General features: G+C 47.4%; 1 protein-coding gene across 3 annotated transcripts in view; it reads right to left on the reverse strand.

Annotated features, from left to right (window-relative positions):
• Window positions 1–22,389, reverse strand: part of WIPF2 (WAS/WASL interacting protein family member 2) — a 69,134-nt gene extending 46,745 nt beyond the window's left edge. For all 3 annotated transcript variants that reach the window (XR_004430591.1, XR_004430590.1, XM_033183134.1), the window contains exon 1: window positions 22,063–22,389. The gene's annotated coding sequence lies outside the window, so the exon portion shown is untranslated. The remainder of the gene's footprint in view (window positions 1–22,062) is intronic.
• Between the last annotated feature and the right edge of the window lie 770 nt (window positions 22,390–23,159).

Here is a 23,159-nt window from a genome sequence, read left to right on the forward strand (position 1 = left end):
GGAGATCGAGACCATCCTGGCGAACACTGTGAAACCCCGTCTCTACTAAAAAATACAAAAAACTAGCCGGGCGAGGTGGCGGGCGTCTGTAGTCCCAGCTACTCGGGAGGCTGAGGCAGGAGAATGGCGTGAACCCGGGAGGCGGAGCTTGCAGTGAGCTGAGATCCGGCCACTGCACTCCAGCCCCGGCAACAGAGCAAGACTCCGTCTCAAAAAAAAAAAAAAAAAGATTCCGGGTGCTAATCTAAACCAACTATAATCAGAAGTTTTCCAGGAGAATGATCTGGTAATCTGTATATCCCAACAAGCATTTTAAGTGATTCTTGGTGTTAGAGAAGTCTAGAAAACACTTTTCTAAAGGAGTATTAGTAATGAACTGTAAAGACATTATGGTGTCTGAATGGATATTAGCAAGGAAAAGCTGATGAATATGTTGAATAACATGTTAAACATAATAGATTGCATGCATTAATCAATGTTCCATCATAAAACACCATTAAAATTACAGCAAAGGGATTTTTTTTTTATAAAGACATAAACCAAACAACAAGCAAAAAAACTGGGAAAGGAGACAGCAGAGAGAGAGATGTCAACAAAGTTTTGGAAGGTAAAAAGCAAATGCACTAGTGATAAATAACTTCACAAAAGTAAAAAAAATAAACATTGCAGTGGGAAGAAGCAAGCAGATTCCCACCACAGATGAACTTCTGAATCAAAATGTCTCAAATTAGAGACACCTGGTACCTCAGGAAGATGGGGTGATAGTGTAGAAGGTGCTAAACAGGAGGACTGGTTGAAAGTCTGGGCCTGGCGCTGTGTCACGCCTGTAATCCCAGAAGTCTGGGAGGCCGAGGCAGGCGGATTACTTGAGCTCAAGAGTTCAAGACCAGCCTGGCCAACCTGGCAAAACCCCATCTCTACTAAACATACAAAAAAAAATTAGCCAGGTGTGGTGGCTCACGCCTGTAGTTCCCAGCTACTTGGGAGGCTGAGGCAGGAGAATCGCCTGAACCTGGGAGGTGGAGGTTGCAGTGAGCTGAGATCGCACCACTGCAATCTCAGCCTGGGTGACAAAGACTCCATCAAAAACAAACAAACAAACAAACAAACAAACAAACTCAGAAAGTCTGTATAACAAATGGATTCCTTCATCCTTCCCCATGCTGCCAAGCAGATTAGAAAAGTTGAACCAGGCTGGGCGCGGGGGCTCACGCCTGTAATCCCAGCACTTTGGGAGGCCGAGGCAGGTGGCACACCTAAGGTCAGGAATTCAAGACCAGCCTGGCCAACACGGTGAAACCTCGTCTCTACTAAAAATACAAAAACTAGCCGGATGCAGTGGCAGGCACCTGTAATCCCAGCTACTTGGGAGGCTGAGGCAGGAGAATCGTTTGAACCCGGGTGGCAGAGGTTGCAGTGGGCCAAGATAGCGCCACTGCACTCCAGCCTAGACGATAGAGTGAGACTCCATCTCAAAAAAAAAAAAAAAAGAAAGAAAGAAAAGCTGAACCAAAGAGTCCAAAGGAATTAAGTCACAGCTAAGGGCAGTGACTGAAATAAGGGTGTCAAGTGGAAAGCCTAATGAGTCAACAGTGAGACCTCTCCTCCGTCCCCAGCTCTTTTCTCTCACTTGGCTCCAAAAACATTGGCAGCCAGACTTATACTCAAACACCTGCCACTGGTTTATACTCTCTAGGCAGAGGACTGGAGGAGTCCTTTTACCAGCCTGCCAGGCTGCCCGTAATCCCAATACCCTATAGCAGCGCCCATCACTTGATGAGCTTCTTAGTGTCTCATTCTTAAAAATAAACAGAAGCCAGACACAGTGACATGAGCCTGTAGTCCCAGCTACCTGGAGGTATAACTGGAGCCCAGGAGTCTGAGTCCAGCCTGGGCCCCACAGCAAAACTCCATCTCTTAAAAAATAAATGGCCGGGCACAGTGGCTCATGTCTGGAATCCCAGCACTTTGGGAGGCCGAGGCGGGCAGATCACGAAGTAAGGAGTTCGAGACCAGCCTGGCCAAGGTAGTGAAACCCCATCTCTACTAATCCCATCTCTACAAAAACTAGCCAGGTGTGATGGCATGTGCCTGTAATCCCAGCTACTTGGGAGACTGAGGCAGGAGAATCGCTTGAACCCAGGAGGTGGCGGTTTGCGGTGAGCCGAGATCATGCCACTGCACTCCAGCCTGGGCAACAGAGTGAGACTCCATCTAAAAAAAAAAAAAAAAAAGCCCTTGGAACTTAAACAAACTGGTAACAGGAATTTAAAAGATAATAGAGAGTTGGCAGAACAGCTAAGGAAATCTCACAAAAATTGAATGAAGGAAAAAAAATAGAAAATTAGGGTCGGGCGCGGTAGCTCACACCTGTTATCTGAAGCACTTTGGGAGGGCAAGGCAGGCGGATCATTTGAGGTCAGGGGTTTGAGACCAGCCTGGCCAACATGGTAAGACTGTCTCTACCAAAAATACAAAAATCAGGCGGGAGTTGTGGCGCGCGCCTGTAATCCTAGTTACTTAGGAGGCTGAGGCAGGGGAATCCCTTGAACCCAGGAGGCGGAGACCGCGGTGAGCAAAGATCGCACCACTGCACTCCAGCTGGGACGACAAAGTGAGACTCTGTCTCAAAAAAAAAAAAAAAATTGACTAAGAAAAAAAATTAAGAATACCAACCTAGGAGTTTCACCATCTGAGTTCCCAGAAAGAGAGAGGAGATAAATAATTATCAAAGTGAGAATACATTATCAATACAAGAAATAATACAAAAAAATTTCCCAGGATAGACTGAAATAAGCTTCCAGACTGAAAAGGTCCACTGAATGCTGAGTATGATGAATTTTTAAATATCCACACCAAGGCACAACATGGTTGCATTTCAGAATGCCAGGGATATAGGCAAGATCCTAAAGTCTTCCAGAGAAAAAACAGATCCCATCCAAAGAATCTAGAGTCAAAATAGCATCAAACTTCATAATGCCACTATTAAAAGTTAGAAACATTGGGAGGCTGAGACAGGTGGATCACAGGATCAGGAACTGAAGACCAGCCTGGCCAAGATGGTAAAACCCCATCTCTGCTAAAAATACAAAAATTAGCTGGGCTTGATGGTAGGCGCCTTTATCTCAGCTACTCGGGAGGCTGAGGCAGGGAACTGCTTGAACCCGGGGAGGTGGAGGTTGCAGTGAGCTGAGATCACGCCACTGCACTTCAGCCTGGGGGACAGAGTGAGACTCTGTCTCAAAAAACAAAAAAAAAAACAAAGACAGGCTGAGTGGGGTGGCTCATGCCTGTAATCCTAGCACTTTGGGAGGCTAAGCCAGGAGGAGGATCGGTTGAGGCTAGGAGTTCAAGACCAGCCTGGCTAACATGGCAAAACTAAATCTCTACACGCGCCTGCAGTTCCAGCTACTCAGGAGGCTGAGGCAAAAGAATCGCTTGAACCGGGAGGTGGAGGTTGCAGGGAGCCAAGATTGCACCACTGCACTCCAGCCTGGGCAACAGAGCAATTCTCTGTCTCAAAAGAAAAAAAGGGTTAGAAGACCACAAAGCAAGGGTTTATAATTTCCAAAGAAACATAATCTCCAGTAGAAAATTTTATATCTAGGCCGGGCATAATTGGCTCATGCCTGTAATCCCAGCACTTTGGGAGGCTGAGGCGGGTGAATCACCCTGAGGTCAAGAGTTCGAGACCAGCACGGCCAACATGGTGAATGAAACCCTTTCGTTACTAAAAATACAAAAAATTAGCCAGGCATGGTGACGGATGCCTATAATCCCAGCAACTCGGGGCGGGGCTAAGGCAGGAGAATCTCTTGAATCCAGGAGGTTGCAGTGAGCTGAGATCACATCACTGCACTCCAGCCTGGGTGACAGAGCAAGACTCCATCTAAAAAAAAAAAAAAAAAAAAAATTAAATCCAGTCAAACTGCCAAGCATGAAGGTAGAAAGGAGAAAATTCAGATATGCAAGGCCTCAAAAAAGTCCCACTCTCCAGAGGCCGGGCACAGTGGCTCATGCCTGTAATCCCAGCACTTCGGGAGGCCAAGGCGAGTGGATCACCTGAGGTTGGGAATTCGAGACCAGCCTGCCAAAATGGAAGAAATCCGGTCTCTACTAAAAATATAAAATTAGCTGGCATAGTAAGGCATGCCTGTAATCCCAGCTACTTCAGAGGCTGAGGTAGGAGAATCGCTTGAACCCAGGAGGTGGATGTTGTGGTGAGCTGAGATCGTGCCATTGCACTCCAGCCTGGGCAACAAGAGCGAAACTCCATCTCAAAAAAAAAAAGTCTTACTCTCCAAAGACTCCTTTCTTTTTTTTTTTTTTTTTTGAGACGGAGTCTTGCTCTGCCGCCCAGGCTGGAGTGCTGTGGCCGGATCTCAGCTCACTGCAAGCTCCGCCTCCTGGGTTCACGCCATTCTCCTGCCTCAGCCTCCCGAGTAGCTGGGACTACAGGCGCCCACCACCTCGCCCGGCTAATTTTTTTGTGTTTTTTAGTAGAGACGGGGTTTCACCGTGTTAGCCAGGATGGTCTCGATCTCCTGACCTCGTGATCCGCCCGTCTCGGCCTCCCAAAGTGCTGGGATTACAGGCTTGAGCCACCGCGCCCGGCCAAGACTCCTTTCATAAAGCCTCTGGAAGAGGTGCTCCACTAATGTGCTTCAATGATGAGAAGAGATTTATACCTGTCAGAGTTTAGGGATAAATTAGTGACTTTCCGTAACAAGCAGAAAACAAAAAAAAGCAAGGAAGGAAAAGAATGACAATTACTATATCTAGGGAAAAACTACACAAGGAAGCAAAGGTAACGAATGATACAGTCATGATACTGGGCGCTAAATTTTTTTTCCTCTGTAACTTTCACGTCTACTTCCTTCTGGATTTATCTGGAGTTAGGGAGAAGTTGGAGGCCTGGGAACTACATTTATCAGAATCCTCCATCGGTGCCATTGTGGTTTAAATTCTACCAACACTTAAGATCTGCACAATGGAAGAAGGGTAGATGCCATTATTGCTTCTCCAGTAGCAATGAGAGCGTGTGGCCTCAGACAGATGGCAGACATGTGGTTTGCAGCCGTTTCTAATTTTCTGCGAACTGCCTGTTTTGGTGCTCAAGGCAGCTAAGATTATTAACGGAAGCAATTTCTTAAAATTCCTGCAACGAGGTTTCCCTGACCTATGCTTTTCCAGCCCTCCAATGGTCTTGTAAGCATCTAAAATATCCTCTTTGAAATACCAAAAATGGTTTTTCTTTTCTTTTTTTTTGAAGAAAGGGTCTCGCTCTGTCACCCAGGCTGGAGTGCAGTGGTGTGATCTCGGCTTACTGCATGCAGCCTTGACCTACCCAGTTCAAGTGCTCCCACCCCTCAAGCCTCTCAAATAGCTGGAACTACAGGCACGTGCCACCATACCCAGATAATTTTGGTTTTTGCTGATGATGTTGTCGCTGTTGTTGTTGGAGATGAAGTCTCACTCTGTCACCAGGCTGGAGTGCAGTGGTGTGATCTCGGCTCACTGCAACCTCCACCTCCTGGGTTCAAGCAATTCTTCTGCCTCAGCCTCCCCAGTAGCTGGGACTACAGGCATGTGCCACCACACCCAGCAACTTTTTGTATTTTTAGTAGAGAAGGGGTTTCACCATGTTGGCCAGAATGGTCTCAATCTCCTGACCTTGTGATCCGCCTGCCTCTCAGCCTCCCAAAGTGCTGGGATTACAGGCATGAGCAACCGCGCCTGGCCTGTTTTTTGTTTTTAATTATTTTTTGAGATGGAGTTTTGCTCTTGTTGCCCAGGCTGGAGTGTGATGGCGCAATCTCGGCTCACTGCAACCTCCGCCTCCTGCATTCAGGCAATTCTCCTGCCTCAGCCTCCCGAGTAGCTGGGATTACAGGCATGCACCACCACGCCTGTGGTGGGTTTTTGGTTTTTGGTAATATTTGTCGTCAAAATAGTAAGAATACATAAATAATCAAATAGTACTACAAAGCTTATAATTAGAAAAAAAAAACTGCTTTATTTCTGCTTGTTTTTAACCACTTTTGCAATGTTTTTTCCCCCCGATGTATATTATCCATATTTCCATATAGTATGTCTAGGCTGTTTATTTTTATTTTTATTTTTTTTTGATAGATGAAGACTTGCTGTGTTGTCCAGGATGGCCTTGAACTCCTGGGCTCAAGCAGTCCTCCTGCCTTAGTGGGGACCACAGGTGTGCTCCACTGCAACTGGCTACACAGTTCTTTCTTGATTTTTCCATTCTTAGATATTATCTGTTGAGGCTGAAGGTGATGGCACAACCTGTAATCCCAGCACTTTGCGAGGCCGAGGCCTGAGGTTGGGAGTTTGAGACCAGCCTGGCCAACATGGTGAAACCCCATCTCTACTAAAAATACAAAATTGGGCCGGGCACTGTGGTTTACACCTGTAATCTGAACACTTTGGGAAGCTGAGGCAGGCGGATCACCTGAGGTCGGGAGTTCAAGACTAACCTGACCAACATGGTGAAACCCTGTCTCTACTAAAAATGCAAAATTAGTCAGGCATGGTGGCACACGCCTGTTAATTCCAGCTATTCAGGAGGCTGAGGCAGGAGAATCGCTTGAACCTGGGAGGCGGAGGCTGCAGTGAGCTGAGATCATGCCATTGCACTCCAGCCTGGGCAACAAGAGCGAAATTCTACTTCAAATTAAAAAAAAAAAGAGAGAGGCCGGGCGCGGTGGCTCAAGCCTGTAATCCCAGCACTTTGGGAGGCCGAGACGGGCGGATCACGAGGTCAGGAGATTGAGACCATCCTGGCTAACACGGTGAAACCCCGTCTCTACTAAAAATACAAAAAACTAGCCGGGCGAGGTGGCGGGCGCCTGTAGTCCCAGCTACTCCGGAGGCTGAGACAGGAGAATGGCGTAAACCCGGTAGGCGGAGCTTGCAGTGAGCTGAGATCCGGCCACTGCACTCCAGCCTGGGTGGCAGAGCAAGACTCCGTCTCAAAAAAAAAAAAAGAGAGAGAGAAATGAATCTTAAAATCAATTACCGGCTGGGCACGGTGCCTCATACCTGTAATCCCATCACTTTGGGAGGCCGAGGTGGGTGGATCACCTGAGCTCAGGAATTCGAGATCAGTCTGGGCAACATGGTGAAACCATCTACAAAAATACAAAAATTAGACCAGGAATGGTGGCTCATGCCTGTAATCCCAGCACTTTGGGAGGCCAAGGCAGGTGGACTGCTTGAGGTCAGGAGTTCAACACCAGCCTGGCCAACATGGTGAAACCCTGTCCCTACTAAAACTGCAAAAATTAGCTGGGTGTGGTGGCGTGCACCTGTGATTCCAGCTACTCCAGAGGCTGAAGCATGAGAATTCCTTGAGGCCGGGCGCGGTGGCTCAAGCCTGTAATCCCAGCACTTTGGGAGGCCGAGGCGGGCGGATCACGAGGTCAGGAGATCGAGACCATCCTGGCTAACACGGTGAAACCCCGTCTCTACTAAAAATACAAAAAAAAAACTAGCCGGGCGCGGTGACGGGCGCCTGTAGTCCCAGCTACTCGGAGGCTGAGGCGGGAGAATGGCGGGAACCCGGGAGGCGGAGCTTGCAGTGAGCCGAGATTGCGCCACTGCACTCCAGCCTGGGCGACACAGCGAGACTCCGTCTCAAAAAAAAAAAAAAAAAAGAGAATTCCTTGAACCCAGGAGGCAGAGACTGCAATGAGCTAAGATCATGCCACTGCACTCTAGTCTGGGCAATAGAGCGAGACCCTGTTTCAAAAATAAAATTAGCCAGGCGTGGTGGCATGTGCCTGCAATCCCAGCTACTCAGGATGCTGACGTGGGAAGATCGTTTGAGCCCAGGAGGCAGAGGTTGCAGTGAGCAGAGATCGCACCACTGTACTCCAGCCTAGGTGACAGAGCCAGATCCTGTCTCAAAAAAAAAAAAGTGGCCAGGCGCGGTGGCTCAAGCCTGTAATCCCAGCACTTTGGGAGGCCAAGACGGGCGGATCAGGAGGTCAGGAGATCAAGACCATCCTGGCTAACACGGTGAAACCCCGTCTCTACTAAAAAAAAATACAAAAAACTAGCCGGGCGAGGTGGCGGGCGCCTGTAGTCCCAGCTACTCGGGAGGCTGAGGCAGGAGAATGGCGTAAACCTGGGAGGCGGAGCTTGCAGTGAGCTGAGGTCAGGCCACTGCACTCCAGCCCGGGCGACAGAGCGAGACTCCGTCTCAAAAAAAAAAAAAAAAAGTAAAATAAATTACCTTAACTCTCTTTTTAGGTCTTGTTTTCAATGTAATGCCACTAACTGCTAAAAAATAAAAAATCAAAGAATCTGTTCTAAGAAACTGTTATTTAAACTTAAAATACGCTCACAAGGCAGGCTGAAACCTAGTCATTGATGACCAAAAAAACAGCTCTTCTCAGATTTTAAGCTAGCCATATCTCATATTACTAGCTCCCAACTTCCAGGAGTCAGCCTTCATCTGCACACTCCATACATAAAAGTAGAAAAGCACAGACAGAACAGTCAGATAGAAGGAAAATCCAGTGATGACAGTCTCCACTAAGAAGAGGCCTGAAAGAAAACTTAAACAGATGCTCCATAAAATGCTGATCCAGACTTCACATGGAGAGAAGTGTCATGCCTCATTTCTTTTTTTTTTTTTTTTTTTTTTTTGAGGCTGAGTCTTGCTCTGTCGCCCAGGCTAGAGTGCAGTGGCCGGATCTCAGCTCACTGCAAGCTCCGCCTCCCGGTTCCCGCCATTCTCCTGCCTCAGCCTCCCAAGTAGCTGGGACTACAGGTGCCCGCCACCTCGCCCGGCTAGTTTTTTGTATTTTTAGTAGAGACGGGGTTTCACTGTGTTCGCCAGGATGGTCTCGATCTCCTGACCTTGTGATCCGCCCGTCTCGGCCTCCCAAAGTGCTGGGATTACAGGCTTGAGCCACCGCGCCCGGCCGTCATTTCAAACATAATATATTAAGTCCCAACTCACCACAGACAATCTAATAACAAAGCTGTGACTTCCATTGTCAAGGAGTCTCTTCTCTTGCATTCTAATACCCTTAAGCCATCAGAAACACAGATGCTCCTTGCTGAAATGCTAGAAAATTTGCACATTTCCGTCCCTTGATCACTAGTGATACGCTGCTAAGTCAAGAGTCTAAGTTATAAAAACAGGGCAAGCTAAACAAATTAAACAAGAAAGATACTAAATCAAACAGGACCATCTGGGTTTTGAGTACTGTGATTTCTAAACAAAAGTCAATGTACTTGCAGATAAAAAACGCTTTCATATACTCAGAGTTATAATGGCCCTTGGGCTACCTTGTGTGCCCAACAAGACTTACATGTCGTGCTAAGACATATGGTCTAGATGATGGGTATGACAGAATACTATATGCATCAGTTCAAAATAAGAACATCTGTTCTCTCTCTAGCACCATGAAGATTATTTTTAAAACAGTCAACATTCCCTAATAGTAAATAGGTTTTTTCTTTTCTTTTTCTTTTTCTTTTTTTTTGGAGACAGAGTCTCACTGTCGCCCAGGCTGGAGTGCAGTGGTGTGATCTCCGCTCACTGCAAGCTCTGCCTCCCGGGTTCAAGCCATTCTCCTGCCTCAGCCTCCCGAGTAGCTGGGACTACAGGCGCCCGTCACCACACCCGGCTAATTTTTTGTATTTTTAGTAGAGACGGGGTTTCACCGTGCTAGCCATGATGGTCTCGATCTCCTGACCTCGTGATCCGCCTGCCACAGCTTCCCAAAGTCTTTTTTTTTTTTAAACACTCCTCCCTGCTCCTCCCCCTAGAAGTAAATGAAATTGTGCCACTGCACTCCAGCCTGGGTGACAGAGCAAGACTTTGTCTCAAAACAAAACAAAGCAAATAACAAAAACAAATTTGTTCCAGAGATACCAGGTACATATAAAGCAAATATATATATTTCTTGCATTTTTAAAAAATAAATGTAGCACACTGTTAATATTATCTATGTCTTTTGCTTGTTTTTTTTTTGTTTGTTTGTTTTGCTTTTTTAAATTGTTTTTGAGATGGAGTTTCACTCTTGTTGCCCAGGCTGGAGTGCAGTAGCGCGATCTCTGCTCATTGCAACCTCCGCCTCCAGGTTTCAAGCGATTTTCCTCCCTCAGCCTCCTGAATAGCTGGGATTATAGGCATCCACCACTGTGCCTAGCTAATGTTGTAGTTTTAGTAGGGATGGGGTTTCTCATCCCTACTAAATGTGTGACATACACAGTCACACATTGGTTTTCTGTTCCCTAAATAGTAAGTCTGGTAAACTAACAATCTCATCATCCCCCATAATCCAAGAATTGTTCCCCAATAATCCTAATCTCCAAACAATTTCTAAGATCCTAAAATTTTAAGAGCTAATCCAGCCAACCAAGTTTGATTTGCAGGATCTAAGAGAAATCAAGACTAAAAGAATAGGTTTTATACAGGAAAGTTCTTGTAAAAACTGTTTCACTGCACAAGCATCAGACTTCTTTATGATACTGATGGTCTCATCATCTAGTAAATTAAAGAACTGAAAGGATGGGCCAGGTGTGGTGGCTCACACCTGTAATCCCAGCACTTTGGGAGGCCAAGGTGGGTGGATCACGAGGTCAGGGGTTCGAGACCAGCCTGACCAACATGGTGAAACCCCGTCTCTATTAAAAATACAAAAATTAGCTGGGCATGGTGGCGGGCGCCTGTAATCCCAGCTACTTAGGAGGCTGAGGCAGGAGAATTGCTTGAACCCGGGGGGGCGGAGGTTGCAGTGAGCCAAGATCGCACCACTGCACTCCAGCAAGACTCCATCTCAAAAAAAGAAAAAAGAACTGAAAGGAAAAAATAAAATAAAAGCTCTAGAGGCTGACCTCAAAATTCACTATGCTATTACTCTTTTAGTTGTTGTTTTTTGAAACAGGGTCTCACTCTGTCTCCGAGGCTGGAGTGCAGTGCTGCCGCAACATCTCACAGCAACTTCCCTCTCCTGGGACTCAAGTGATCCTCCTACCTCAGGCCAGGAGTTCCAGACCAGCTTGGGCAACAAAGTGAGACCTCATGTCTACAAAAAATTTTAAAAATTAGCCAGACGTTGTGCACACACCTGTGGTCCCAGCTACACAGGAGGCTACGGTGGGAGGACTGCTTGAGCCCAGAAAGTCGAGGCTACAATGAACCATGTTTGCACCACTAAATTCCAGCCTGGATGACAGAGTGAGACTCTGTCTCAAAAAGAAAAAACAAAAAAAAGACCAAGAAAATTTGTTCACTGCCCTATCTGCATCCCCTGCATCCCCTACCACAGTACTTGGCACACAGCAGGAACTCAAAAGTTCTTGTTGAATAAATGAATAACAAACATCAAAGAAAACCAGCTTCAGCAATTCTAGTTCTAAGAATTAACCCTACAGACACAGTCACACATGCAAAGAGCTAAGTGTATATGCTTCTTCACTGGGGCATAGTTTGTAACAGCAAAAGACTGGAAACACTATCCTATCAGTGTAGGGTAGGTGCCAAGCATCTTTATTGCTGATACGGAGTAACCGCCAAAAGAGGTATAAAAACAAGCAAAACAGCCAGGCGCAGTGGCTCACACCTGTAATCCCAGCACTTTGGGAGGCAGAGGCAGGCGGATCACCCAAGGTCGGGAGTTCATGACCAGCCTGACCAACATGGAGAAACCCCATCCCTACTAAAACTACAAAATTAGCTAGGCACAGTGGTGGATGCCTATAATCCCAGCTATTCAGGAGGCTGAGGGAGGAAAATCGCTTGAAACCTGGAGGCGGAGGTTGCAATGAGCAGAGATCGCGCTACTGCACTCCAGCCTGGGCAACAAGAGTGAAACTCCATCTCAAAAACAATTTAAAAAAGCAAAACAAACAAAAAAAAAAAAACAAGCAAAAGACATAGATAATATTAACAGTGTGCTACATTTATTTTTTAAAAATGCAAGAAATATATATATTTGCTTTATATGTACCTGGTATCTCTGGAACAAATTTGTTTTTGTTATTTGCTTTGTTTTGTTTTGAGACAAAGTCTCGCTCTGTCACCCAGGCTGGAGTGCAGTGGCACAATTTCAGCTCACCGTTCCGCCTCCCAGGTTCAAGCAATTCTTGTGCCTTAGCCTCCCGAGTAACTGGGATTACAGGCGCACACCACCATGCCCCACTAATTTTTATATTCTTAGCAGAGACATGGTTTCACCATGTTGGTCAGGCTGGTCTCAAACTCCTGACCTCAGGTGATCTGCCTGCCTTGACCTCCCAAAATGCTGGGATCACAGGGGTGAGCCATCGCACCCGGCCTTGAACAGATCTTAAGAAAATAATATGAGTTGCCTCTAAGAAGATGAACTGAATTGACAGGAAGACAAACGTAGATGTTTCCAAGGGCATTCACTATATACTTTCTTTTTCTTGTCAGGTGACTTGATACATACTCCTTAGTGGATTCTGACTTCCATGCCGCCATCCTTCTTATATACCTTTTTGTCTTTTAAATTTTGTATTATTTATTTAAAATATAAAATTTGTGGCCAGGCGCGGTGGCTCACGCCTGTAATCCCAGCACTTTGGGAGGGTGAGGCAGGCAATCACGAGGTTAGGAGTTTGAGACCAGCCTGGCCAACATGGTGAAACCCCATCTCTACTAAAAATACAAAAATTAGCCAGGCGTGGTGGCATACGCCAGTAATCCCAGCTACTCAGGAGGGTGAGGCAGGAGAATTGCTTGAGCCTGGGAGGCAGAGCATGCAGTGAGACCAGATCGTGCCACTGCACTCCAGCCCGGCTGACAGAGCGAGACTCTGTCTCAAAAAAAATTAATAGGCTGGACGTGGTAGTTCACACCTGTAATCCCAGCACTTTGGGAGGCCAAGGTGGGCAGATCACTAGGTCAGGGGTTCAAGACCAACCTGGCCAACATGGTGAAACCCCATCTCTACTAAAAAATACAAAAATTAGCTGGGCATGGTGGCGTGTGCCTGTAATCTCAGCTACTCGGAAGGCTGAGGCAGCAGAATCGCTTGAACCGAGGAGGCACAGGCTGCAATGAGATGCGATTGTGCCAATGCATTCCAGCCTGGGCGACAGAACGAGACTCAGTCTCAATAATAATAATAATAATAAATTTAAAAAATAAAAAAATAAAATTTGCTAAAAACAGTTCTGTCCTTATTTCTAAGACAGGGAAAGAAACAGTTTAAATGTCTCACACCTGGATCTTAGATGATAAACATCCTCCCTACTGGCTGAGCACTGGGAGGGCAGAAATGGAAGACAGAAAACTCACTTATCCACAAATCTCAGACATTGCATCCCATACTAGTGTACTACCTTAGAAGAAAATTCCAAAGGCCGGGTACAGTGGCTCATGCCTGTAATCCCAGCACTTTGCAGGGCTGAGGTGGGCGGATCACGAGGTCAGGAGTTCGAGACCATTCTGGCCAACATGGTGAAACCCCATCTCTACTAAAATTACAAAAAAAAATTTAGCCAGGCATGGTGGCGGGCGCCTGTTGTCCCAGCTACTCAGGAGGCTGAGGCAGGAGAATCCCATGAACCCGGAAGGCGGAGGTTGCAGTGAGCTGGGATCGTGCCACTGCACTCCAGCCTGGGCAACAGAATGAGACTCCATCTCAAAAAAAAAAAGGAAGAAAATTCCTTTTTTTTTTTTTTTTTTTTTTTACCAACTATCCCAATCTGAATACATATGGAGAATGTTTTCACAGAGGGATTATTGGAAGGAAAAAAAAAAAAAGGATTATTCGATTCAGCATTTCCAGAAGCACAGAAAGTAGGTCAGTGAATTTGTACTTTAGAAATATCATAATTACTTGCTAAAAACAAATTATTTCCACTGAGGGGCCTCAAAATCCAAATGGCACTAAATTTGAACCCATGAAACTAAAATTTTTTTGAAAATCAATTATAATGGCTGAGCCCGGTGGCTCACACCTATAATCCCAGCACTTTGGGAGGCCGAGAAGGCTGGCGAATTGCTTGAGTCCAGAAGTTCAAGACCAGGCTGGGCAACATGGCAAAACCCCATCTCTACAAAAAATAAAACTTAGCAAGGCATGGTGGCGCGTGCCTGTAGTCCCAGCTACACAGCAGGCTGAAGTGGGAAGAACACCTGAGCCTGAGTCTGGGGAGGTCGAGGCTACAGATCGTACCGCTGCACTCCAGCCTGGGTAACAGAGAGAGATCCTGTCTCAAAATAAAAACGGAATGATCTTCACAATCCATCCCAAAACATATTGGAGATAACCCTACCTTTAGCTAACTATTCCCTAAAAAACAAGAGAGTATTTACTAAATAGAACACATTATTGGACAGCCATTCCGAATTGCTCTAACTTTGCCAAGCCTAAATGGCAAGAAGAAACCAATTTCTGGCTCTCCTATTTGATAACTTACATACTTCCGCAGGCTCTTAAGCCAAACTAAGCCAACATTTTAAGAGAGTTAAGACTGACATAGCACATTAGCAAACACATCACCTTCTTTTCCTATTAACATTGTTGTTCCCCATAAAGGTCTATTCAGCACTTTTTTTAGTAGCCCTCCATAGATAATATGAAGAAATGCTCATAAATTTAGCCTGTAGTTCCTCAGGCTCAATGGCTTGAAAATGAGACAAGAAAAAAAATAGTTGGAAATACTGTCTTCTCTTTCACCATGCCCACGAAGCTAGGCAAAGGCAATGATTCCGCATTTAATCACTAGATGAATAAGAAACAGGCTTGAATTTAGAAGAAAGATAAAGGACTGCAAGAACATTCAGTAAAGAGTACTGCCTCTATTTCTTTGCAGAGCAGCTCTCAGGATCTGCCAATGAGCCTCATTTTAACATGGAACGCCCCATCCACTCTAATCCAGGGCATATCCCTCAAGACACAGTCAGTCAACCGGAACTATGCCAACTTTTGCTTGGGAGTTGTGTGAAGAACAGTAGCAACAAGAGCCTACTTTGAGAAGGAGATCAACAATCACACTCAAGAAGAAAATAAGTTATTTGGCAAAGGGATGCATGTTGCCAAAATGTTAGTCATAGCTTCAAGGGCCCAGTTTGTGTCTCTACAACTATTCTTTGCTTTGACAGAGTCCATTCTCTGACCCAGGAAACAGCTCAGCTTCTGTCACCCTCCCCATTTGAAGCAGTGAAGAATCCTTTCAATTTGGCAGTATCAAACTGTGACACAGACAAGATGTCCACCAGAGACTAAAAGGGGAGAAAAAATATGTAATTTGCCATTTTCCACATAGGACTGGCTCAAGCAGAGCAATGGAAAACTGTGACAGGATAGGAAAAATGGGAACTCATTACATTACAGAAGCAGGCTGGGCTGGGAGCGGTGGCTCATGCTTGTAATCCCAGCACTTTGTGAGGCCGAGGCCAGCGGATCCCAAGGTCAGGAGATCGAGACTATCCTGGCTAACACGGTGAAATCCTGTCTCTAATAAAAAAAAAAAAAAATCAGTCGGGCATGGTGGCAGGCGCCTGTAGTCCCAGCTACTCGGGAGGCTGAGGCAGGAAAATGGCGTGAACCCGGGAGGCGGAGCTTGCAGCAAGCCGAGATAACGCCACTGCACTCCAGCCTAGGGGACAAAGCGAGATTCCATCTCAAAAAAAAAAAAAAAAAAAGAAGCAGGCTGCACCAAAAGTCTGCCCAGGAGCACTAAGCCTCCATAAGTTACCTCAAAATCCCCTTAAAAAACAAACCAGGGCCGGGTGCGGTGGCTCACACCTGTAATCCCAACACTTTGGGAGGCCGAGGCGGGCGGATCATCTGAGGTTGGGAGTTCGAGACCATCCTGGCCAACACAGTGAAACCCTGTCTCTACTAAAAATACAAAATTAGCCGGACGTGGTGGCACATGCCTGTAATCCCAGTTACTCGGGAGGCTGAGGCAGGAGGACTGCTTGAACCCAGGAGGCGGAGGTTGCGGTGAGTCGAGATTGTGCCACTGCACTACAGCCTGGGCAACACGAGTGAAACTCTGTCTCAAAAAAAAAAAAAACAAACCAAAAAGGTACACTGTAGGTTGAAATAGCATAATATTAAGCAGGTTTTTACTCCCAAATAAGTGCATATATTTTGTAGCCTGCAGCTCTTCCTGGGGTTGTAAAAAGACCACGTTTGCTGAAGAGCCTAAACCAAGAGCCATGAATTCTGCTGTTATTTCAGAGCAAGAAAACAGACTAAAGCATACCAGGTCACTCTCCCAATCAGAGAGCCCAAGTAAAGAAAAGAACATTTAATAATTTTCTCTTCAACAGAACAAGACTTCTGTCTCTTGCCCTTTTTTTTTTTTTCCTAAAAACACCTAGTGAGTCTAGAGTCTCTTCCCTTCATAAAAGCCATCAGTAAAATCTGAAAACTCCAATGTTCACACCTCCCCTGCATTTCACCTTGGTGCTGCTATCACATAACTTATCAGTACCAGCTAGGGTAAACACTACTCTAGTATCAAGTGTAAGGTGGAATTAGTAAATGACCAGCCTGGCCAACGTGGCAAAACCCCGTCTCTACTAAAAATACAAAAATTAGCCGGGCCCAGTGGCGCATGCCTGTAATTCCACCTACTTGGGAGGCTGACCCAGGAGAATTGCTTGAACCCAGGAGACGAAGGCTGCAGTGAGCCAAGATTGCGCCACTGCACTCCAGCCTGGGCAACATAGCGAGACTCTGTCTCAAAATAAATAAATAAAAACAGTGCATTCTACTAGTCTCCATCAATTGACTTCATTCATCTCCACCTTCCCCAACTCTTAACTTCCCTATCTTCATCTTGATGGCAACCAATACAATGTAACACAATATGAAATTTTTACTTTTAAAAGTTGACACTAGTAAGAATTTAAAAACTGAACACGCAGCCAGGTGTGGTGGCTCACGCCTGTAATCTCAACGCTTTGGGAGGCCGAGGCGGGTGGATCACCTGAAGTCAGGAGTTCAACACCAGCCTGACCAAGGTAGTAAAACCCCATCTCTACTAAAATACAAAACATTAGCCAGGCATGGGGGTGCATGGCTATAGTCCCAGTTACTTGGGGGACTGAGGCAGGGGAATCGCTTGAATCCGGGAGGCGGAAGTTGCAGTGAGCCAAGATTGTGCCATTCCACTCCAGCCTGGGCAACAGGAGTGAAACTCTGTCTCAAAAAAAAAAAAAAAACTGAACATGCATCAAATCAAAACCAGTTCTTCCCTGGCTGGCATGCAGACACACAGACACACACACACACACACACACCAGCAGCAGCAAGGCTGAGAGGAAGAAAGTCGTGTTTCCTTTTTTTGTCTTTGTTGTTGTTGTTGAGGTGGAGTTTTGTTCTTGTTGCCCAGGCTGGAGTGCGGTGGCGCGATCTCAGCTCACTGCAGACTCCACCTCCCCAGGTTCAAGCAATTCCCTGCCTCAGCCTCCCAAGTAGCTGAGATTACAGGGGCCCGCAACCATGCTCAGCTAATTTTTGTATTTTAGTAGAGACCGGGTTTCACCATGTTGGTCAGGCTGGTCTCGAACTCCTAACCTCAGGTGATCCACCGCCTCGGCCACCCAAAGTGCTGGGATTATCGGCGTGAGCCAGCATGCCCAGTCTTGTTTTTCTTTAAGAGACAGGTTGGCCAGGTACAGCGGCTCATGCCTGTTATCCCAGTACTTTGGGAGGCCGAGGTGGGCGGATCATAAAGTCCGGAGTTCGAGACCAGCCTGGCCAATATGGTGAAACCCTGTCTCTACTAAAAATATAAAAATTAGCTGGGCGTGGTGGCACATGCCTGTAATCCCAGCTACTCAAGTGGTTGAGGCAGAATAATCGCTTGAACCTGGGAGGCGGAGGTTGCAGTGAGCTGAAATCACGCCACTGCGCTCCAGCCTGGGCAAGAGAGCGAGACTCTATCTTAAAAAAAAAAAGGCCGGGCGCGGTGGCTCAAGCCTGTAATCCCAGCACTTTGGGAGGCCGAGACGGGCGGATCACGAGGTCAGGAGATCGAGACCATACTGGCTAACACGGTGAAACCCCATCTCTACTAAAAATACAAAAACTAGCCAGGCGAAGTGGCGGGCGCCTGTAGTCCCAGCTACTCGGGAGGCTGAGGCAGGAGAATGGCGTGAACCCGGGAGGCGGAGCTTGCAGTGAGCTGAGATCCGCCACTGCACTCCAGTCCGGGCGACAGAGCGAGACTCCGCCTCAAAAAAAAAAAAAAAAAAAAAAAAAAACAGGCCGGGCACGGTGGCTCAAGCCTGTAATCCCAGCACTTTGGGAGGCCGAGACAGGCGGATCACGAGGTCAGGAGATCGAGACCATCCTGGCTAACACGGTGAAACCCTGTCTCTACTAAAAAAAATACAAAAACTAGCCGGGCGAGGTGGCGGGCGCCTGTAGTCCCAGCTACTCGGGAGGCTGAGGCAGGAGAATGGCGTGAACCCGGGAGGCGGAGCTTGCAGTGAGCTGAGATCCGGCCACTGCACTCCAGTCCGGGCGACAGAGCGAGACTCCACCTCAAAAAAATAAATAAATAAATAAATAAATAAATAAAAAACAGAGAGAGAGAGAGACGGGGTCTTGCTATGTTGCCCAGAGTGGTCTTGAACTCTTAGGCTCAAGCAATCCTCCTGCCTCAGCCTCCCAAGCAGCTGGGATTACAGACAGGTGCACCATTGTGTGTCTTCTAAATGTCAATATCGCAGTCTCGTTTTCAGACATCACTTCCATGCAACCACTTTAAAGATCCCATGTGTTAACACAAACTTTTAGAGGCAGGGACAGATGAGACCTATATTTCAAAGGGGAAAAAACGAGAGTTTAATAATTTGCCTTGAAGTTACTTACTAAATCCATAGGTAGGCTAAAACTGTCCTTACTCCCTCAAGTTCTCTTCTGATTTGTAAAAGGAGAACAGAATAGCCAAAAACATTCAGTAAGACAGTCAAAAACCAAAACCGTAAGGCAAAAATAACAGCATGAAAAAGGACGGGGACTCTGGCAGAGCCCAAAGCAGTAACAGATTATTCAAGTCCTTTAAAAAACATGAATTCTGGGCCGGGCGCGGTGGCTCAAGCCTGTAATCCCAGCACTTTGGGAGGCCGAGACGGCGGATCACGAGGTCAGGAGATCAAGACCATCCTGGCTAACCCGGTGAAACCCCGTCTCTACTAAAAAATACAAAAACTAGCCGGGCGAGGTGGCGGGCGCCTGTAGTCCCAGCTACTCGGGAGGCTGAGGCAGGAGATGGCGTAAACCGGGAGGCGGAGCTTGCAGTGAGCTGAGATCCGGCCACTGCACTCCACCCTGGGCGACAGAGCGAGACTCCGTCTCAAAAAAAAAAAAAAAAAAAAAAAACATGAATTCTGGCTGAGCGTGGTGGCTCATGCCTGTAATCCAGCACTTTGGGAGGCCGAGGTGGGCGGATCACGAGGTCAGGAGATAGAGACCAGCCTGGCTAACACGGTGAAACCCCGTCCCTACCAAAATACAAAAAAAAAATTAGCCAGGTGTGGTGGTAGGCGCCTGTAGTCCCAGCTACTCGGAGGCTGAGGCAGGAGAATGGCGTGAACCCGGGAGGCGGAGCTTGCAGTGAGCTGAGATCCGGCCACTGCACTCCAGTCCGGGCGACAGAGCGAGACTCCACCTCAAAAAATAAATAAATAAATAAATAATAAATAAAAACAGAGAGAGAGAGAGACGGGGTCTTGCTATGTTGCCCAGAGTGGTCTTGAACTCTTAGGCTCAAGCAATCCTCCTGCCTCAGCCTCCCAAGCAGCTGGGATTACAGACAGGTGCACCATTGTGTGTCTTCTAAATGTCAATATCGCAGTCTCGTTTTCAGACATCACTTCCATGCAACCACTTTAAAGATCCCATGTGTTAACACAAACTTTTAGAGGCAGGGACAGATGAGACCTATATTTCAAAGGGGAAAAAAACGAGAGTTTAATAATTTGCCTTGAAGTTACTTACTAAATCCATAGGTAGGCTAAAACTGTCCTTACTCCCTCAAGTTCTCTTCTGATTTGTAAAAGGAGAACAGAATAGCCAAAAACATTCAGTAAGACAGTCAAAACCAAAACCGTAAGGCAAAAATAACAGCATGAAAAAGGACGGGGACTCTGGCAGAGCCCAAAGCAGTAACAGATTATTCAAGTCCTTTAAAAAACATGAATTCTGGGCCGGGCGCGGTGGCTCAAGCCTGTAATCCCAGCACTTTGGGAGGCCGAGACGGGCGGATCACGAGGTCAGGAGATCAAGACCATCCTGGCTAACCCGGTGAAACCCCGTCTCTACTAAAAAATACAAAAAACTAGCCGGGCGAGGTGGCGGGCGCCTGTAGTCCCAGCTACTCGGGAGGCTGAGGCAGGAGAATGGCGTAAACCCGGGAGGCGGAGCTTGCAGTGAGCTGAGATCCGGCCACTGCACTCCACCCTGGGCGACAGAGCGAGACTCCGTCTCAAAAAAAAAAAAAAAAAAAAACATGAATTCTGGCTGAGCGTGGTGGCTCATGCCTGTAATCCCAGCACTTTGGGAGGCCGAGGTGGGCGGATCACGAGGTCAGGAGATAGAGACCAGCCTGGCTAACACGGTGAAACCCCGTCCCTACCAAAAATACAAAAAAAAAATTAGCCAGGTGTGGTGGTAGGCGCCTGTAGTCCCAGCTACTCGGGAGGCTGAGGTAGAAGAATGGGCATGAACCCGGGAGGCAGAGCTTGCAGTGAGCTGAGATCGCACCACTGCACTCCAGCCTGGGCAACTGAGCAAGACTCTGTCTCAAAACAACAACAACAACAACAAAAAAAAAAAAAAAAACAACGAATTCTGGGCCGGCACAGTGGCTCACACCTGTAATCCCAGCACTTTGGGACGCCAAGGCAGGAGGATCACTTGAGCCCAGGAATTCCAGACCAGTCTGGACAACAGAGCAAGACTCTATCTCCAACAACAACAATAAAACACACACACACACACACACACACACACACACACACACATATATTAGGCAGGAGTAGTGGCTACACCTGTGGTCCCAGCTATTGGAGAGGCTGAGGTGGGAGGATCACTTTGAGCCCGGGAGGTCAAGGCTTCAAGAAGCCATGATCATGCCACTGCACTCCAGCCTGGCCGACAAAGTGAGATCACGTCTCTTAAAGAAAAAAAAAAAAAAAACATTCCATCACATACCAGTTCCTTGCCCCAATGTTATCTTTAAGAACTTTCCTTCCTGATCAAAAACTAGACCATACACACTCATGCTGAACACTTTAAGATTTCCATCTTGGCCGGGCGCAGTGGCTCACACCTGTAATGCCAGCACTCTGGGAGGCCAAGGTGGGAAGATCGCTTGAGCCCAGTAGTTCAAGACGACCAGTGTGAGCAACATAGCCAGACCCCACCTTTAAAAAAAAAAAAAAAATTCCATCTTCCCTCACTTCACACCACTTCAACATGAACCCTCAACTCCAGACGTTCCAATGCGCTTCTCAACATTCTCAATACAACCTTTAATTCGATTGATTCCTTTTCAACGAACGCTCTCAAGATTCCCTCTAGTGTAAGCAGTTTCCCGAGTCATCTTCCCAAACGCTAGCTTTCACTTAACTCAATCCCCAAAATGTCACACTGGACTCCTCACTCACAGCATCCTGCTAATCAGCTGTTCCCAACAGGTCCTCCGTTCCCGTCTCCCTCTTTGCGCACGATTACCTCGTTCCTCACCTTGAGCTGCCGCCTTATCTCACCCAATCCTTCAGGAGCCCTTATTACCTGTCTCTCAAAAACCTTCCTCCCCATTTTCCCAGTCCGCGCTCGCCCCATACCAATACCCGACCACTCCTCCCCAGATTCCCCACGCCCTCTCTCCTCCAGGTTCTTCCGATTCAGTCCCCAGGCCCCCCGCCCCTCAGGCCCCGCCCCCAAGACCCCTCTCTCCTCCGACCCCTCCTCTAATGCCCCTCTCTTCTCAAGCCCCGCCCCGAGTCCCCCTCCCCCCGGCTTTCCTCCCACTCAGGTCCGCAGGTCATTTCAGCGACTGACCCAGCCGCCCCGGCCTCTTTCCGACCTGGCCACAGCCGCTCTGGGAGCGAATCCTCCGCCGCCTACGCTCCGGCTTCGTCCTGTCCTGCTCGCCCCCGGCAAGCTCTCTTTCTCGCCGCCGCCGCCGCCCCTTTTGCCAACCCGGAAATGGATCTGCTCCCACCGTCCCCAGCGTCCGCGAACAAAATGGAGGCGGGGGAAAAAGGAGGAGGGAGCAGGGAGCGAAGAGACGCGGGACGCATGCGCCCCTGGGAAGCCCGCCCCCTGCCGGCCCACGTAAAGGCAGAAGCTGTTGAGTGCCCGCCATCTTGGGAAGGTCACAAGAATGCCGGTTACGAGTTAAAACCTGGGTTTGCAACTTTAGCTGCAATTGGAATCACCTGCCAGATTTAAATAACTATGATGCTTGGTTCCCACTCCTGGAAATTCTAATTTAATTCTGGGGTGCAGCCTAGGCATCAGGAAATTGTGGCAGGTGATTGTAACGTGTTGCCATGGTGGAGAACACTGAGCTAAACAGTCATTGTTGAATATACTCCTTTCGTCTTTAATCCGCCGCACACACACACACTCTCCCCGCTAAATATCCTTCCTTAATCTCGAATTAACGAAGAACCCGCCTCAGCCAACCTTGCAAAGGCCAAGTAGTGAAGCTCCGGTTGTCATAGCAACAGAGGCAGGCCTCTGCTCACAAGTTATCATTTACGTCATCTTACCCACCTGACCCGAACACCAGTCTCTTCTTTCTCGGGCTGGGGTTTCCTCCAGCTTCCAGGGCCGTAGGATGGTGCTGTGGACTCCTCCAGCTGCTTGGGCCAGAGAGAGAAATCCTGTGCCCTCCTTGATGGAGCTGCTGTTAACCCCTGACAGCTGACTAAGGATCTCTCCCTAGTCCACCCAGAAAAGCGCTTTCCATTATAGCTTCAAAATACTCTTTGGTTTAATTCCATTCCTAGCACAGAATCCGAAGTAAGGGGACAAGTTTGAGACTTAGTCCCCATTACTTACAAGCTGTGTGCCACTGGGCCTCAGCTACCCTATCTGTAAAATGGGTCTAATAGTGCCTGTCCCATCTGTCTCATAGAGTTGTTGGAAGGCTGAAATCAGGTAATGAATGGGGAA

This window comes from Trachypithecus francoisi, unplaced genomic scaffold (genome assembly GCF_009764315.1).
Source record: "Trachypithecus francoisi isolate TF-2019V2 unplaced genomic scaffold, Tfra_2.0 Lachesis_group20, whole genome shotgun sequence".
In the NCBI taxonomy this organism is placed as follows: Eukaryota; Metazoa; Chordata; class Mammalia; order Primates; family Cercopithecidae; genus Trachypithecus; species Trachypithecus francoisi.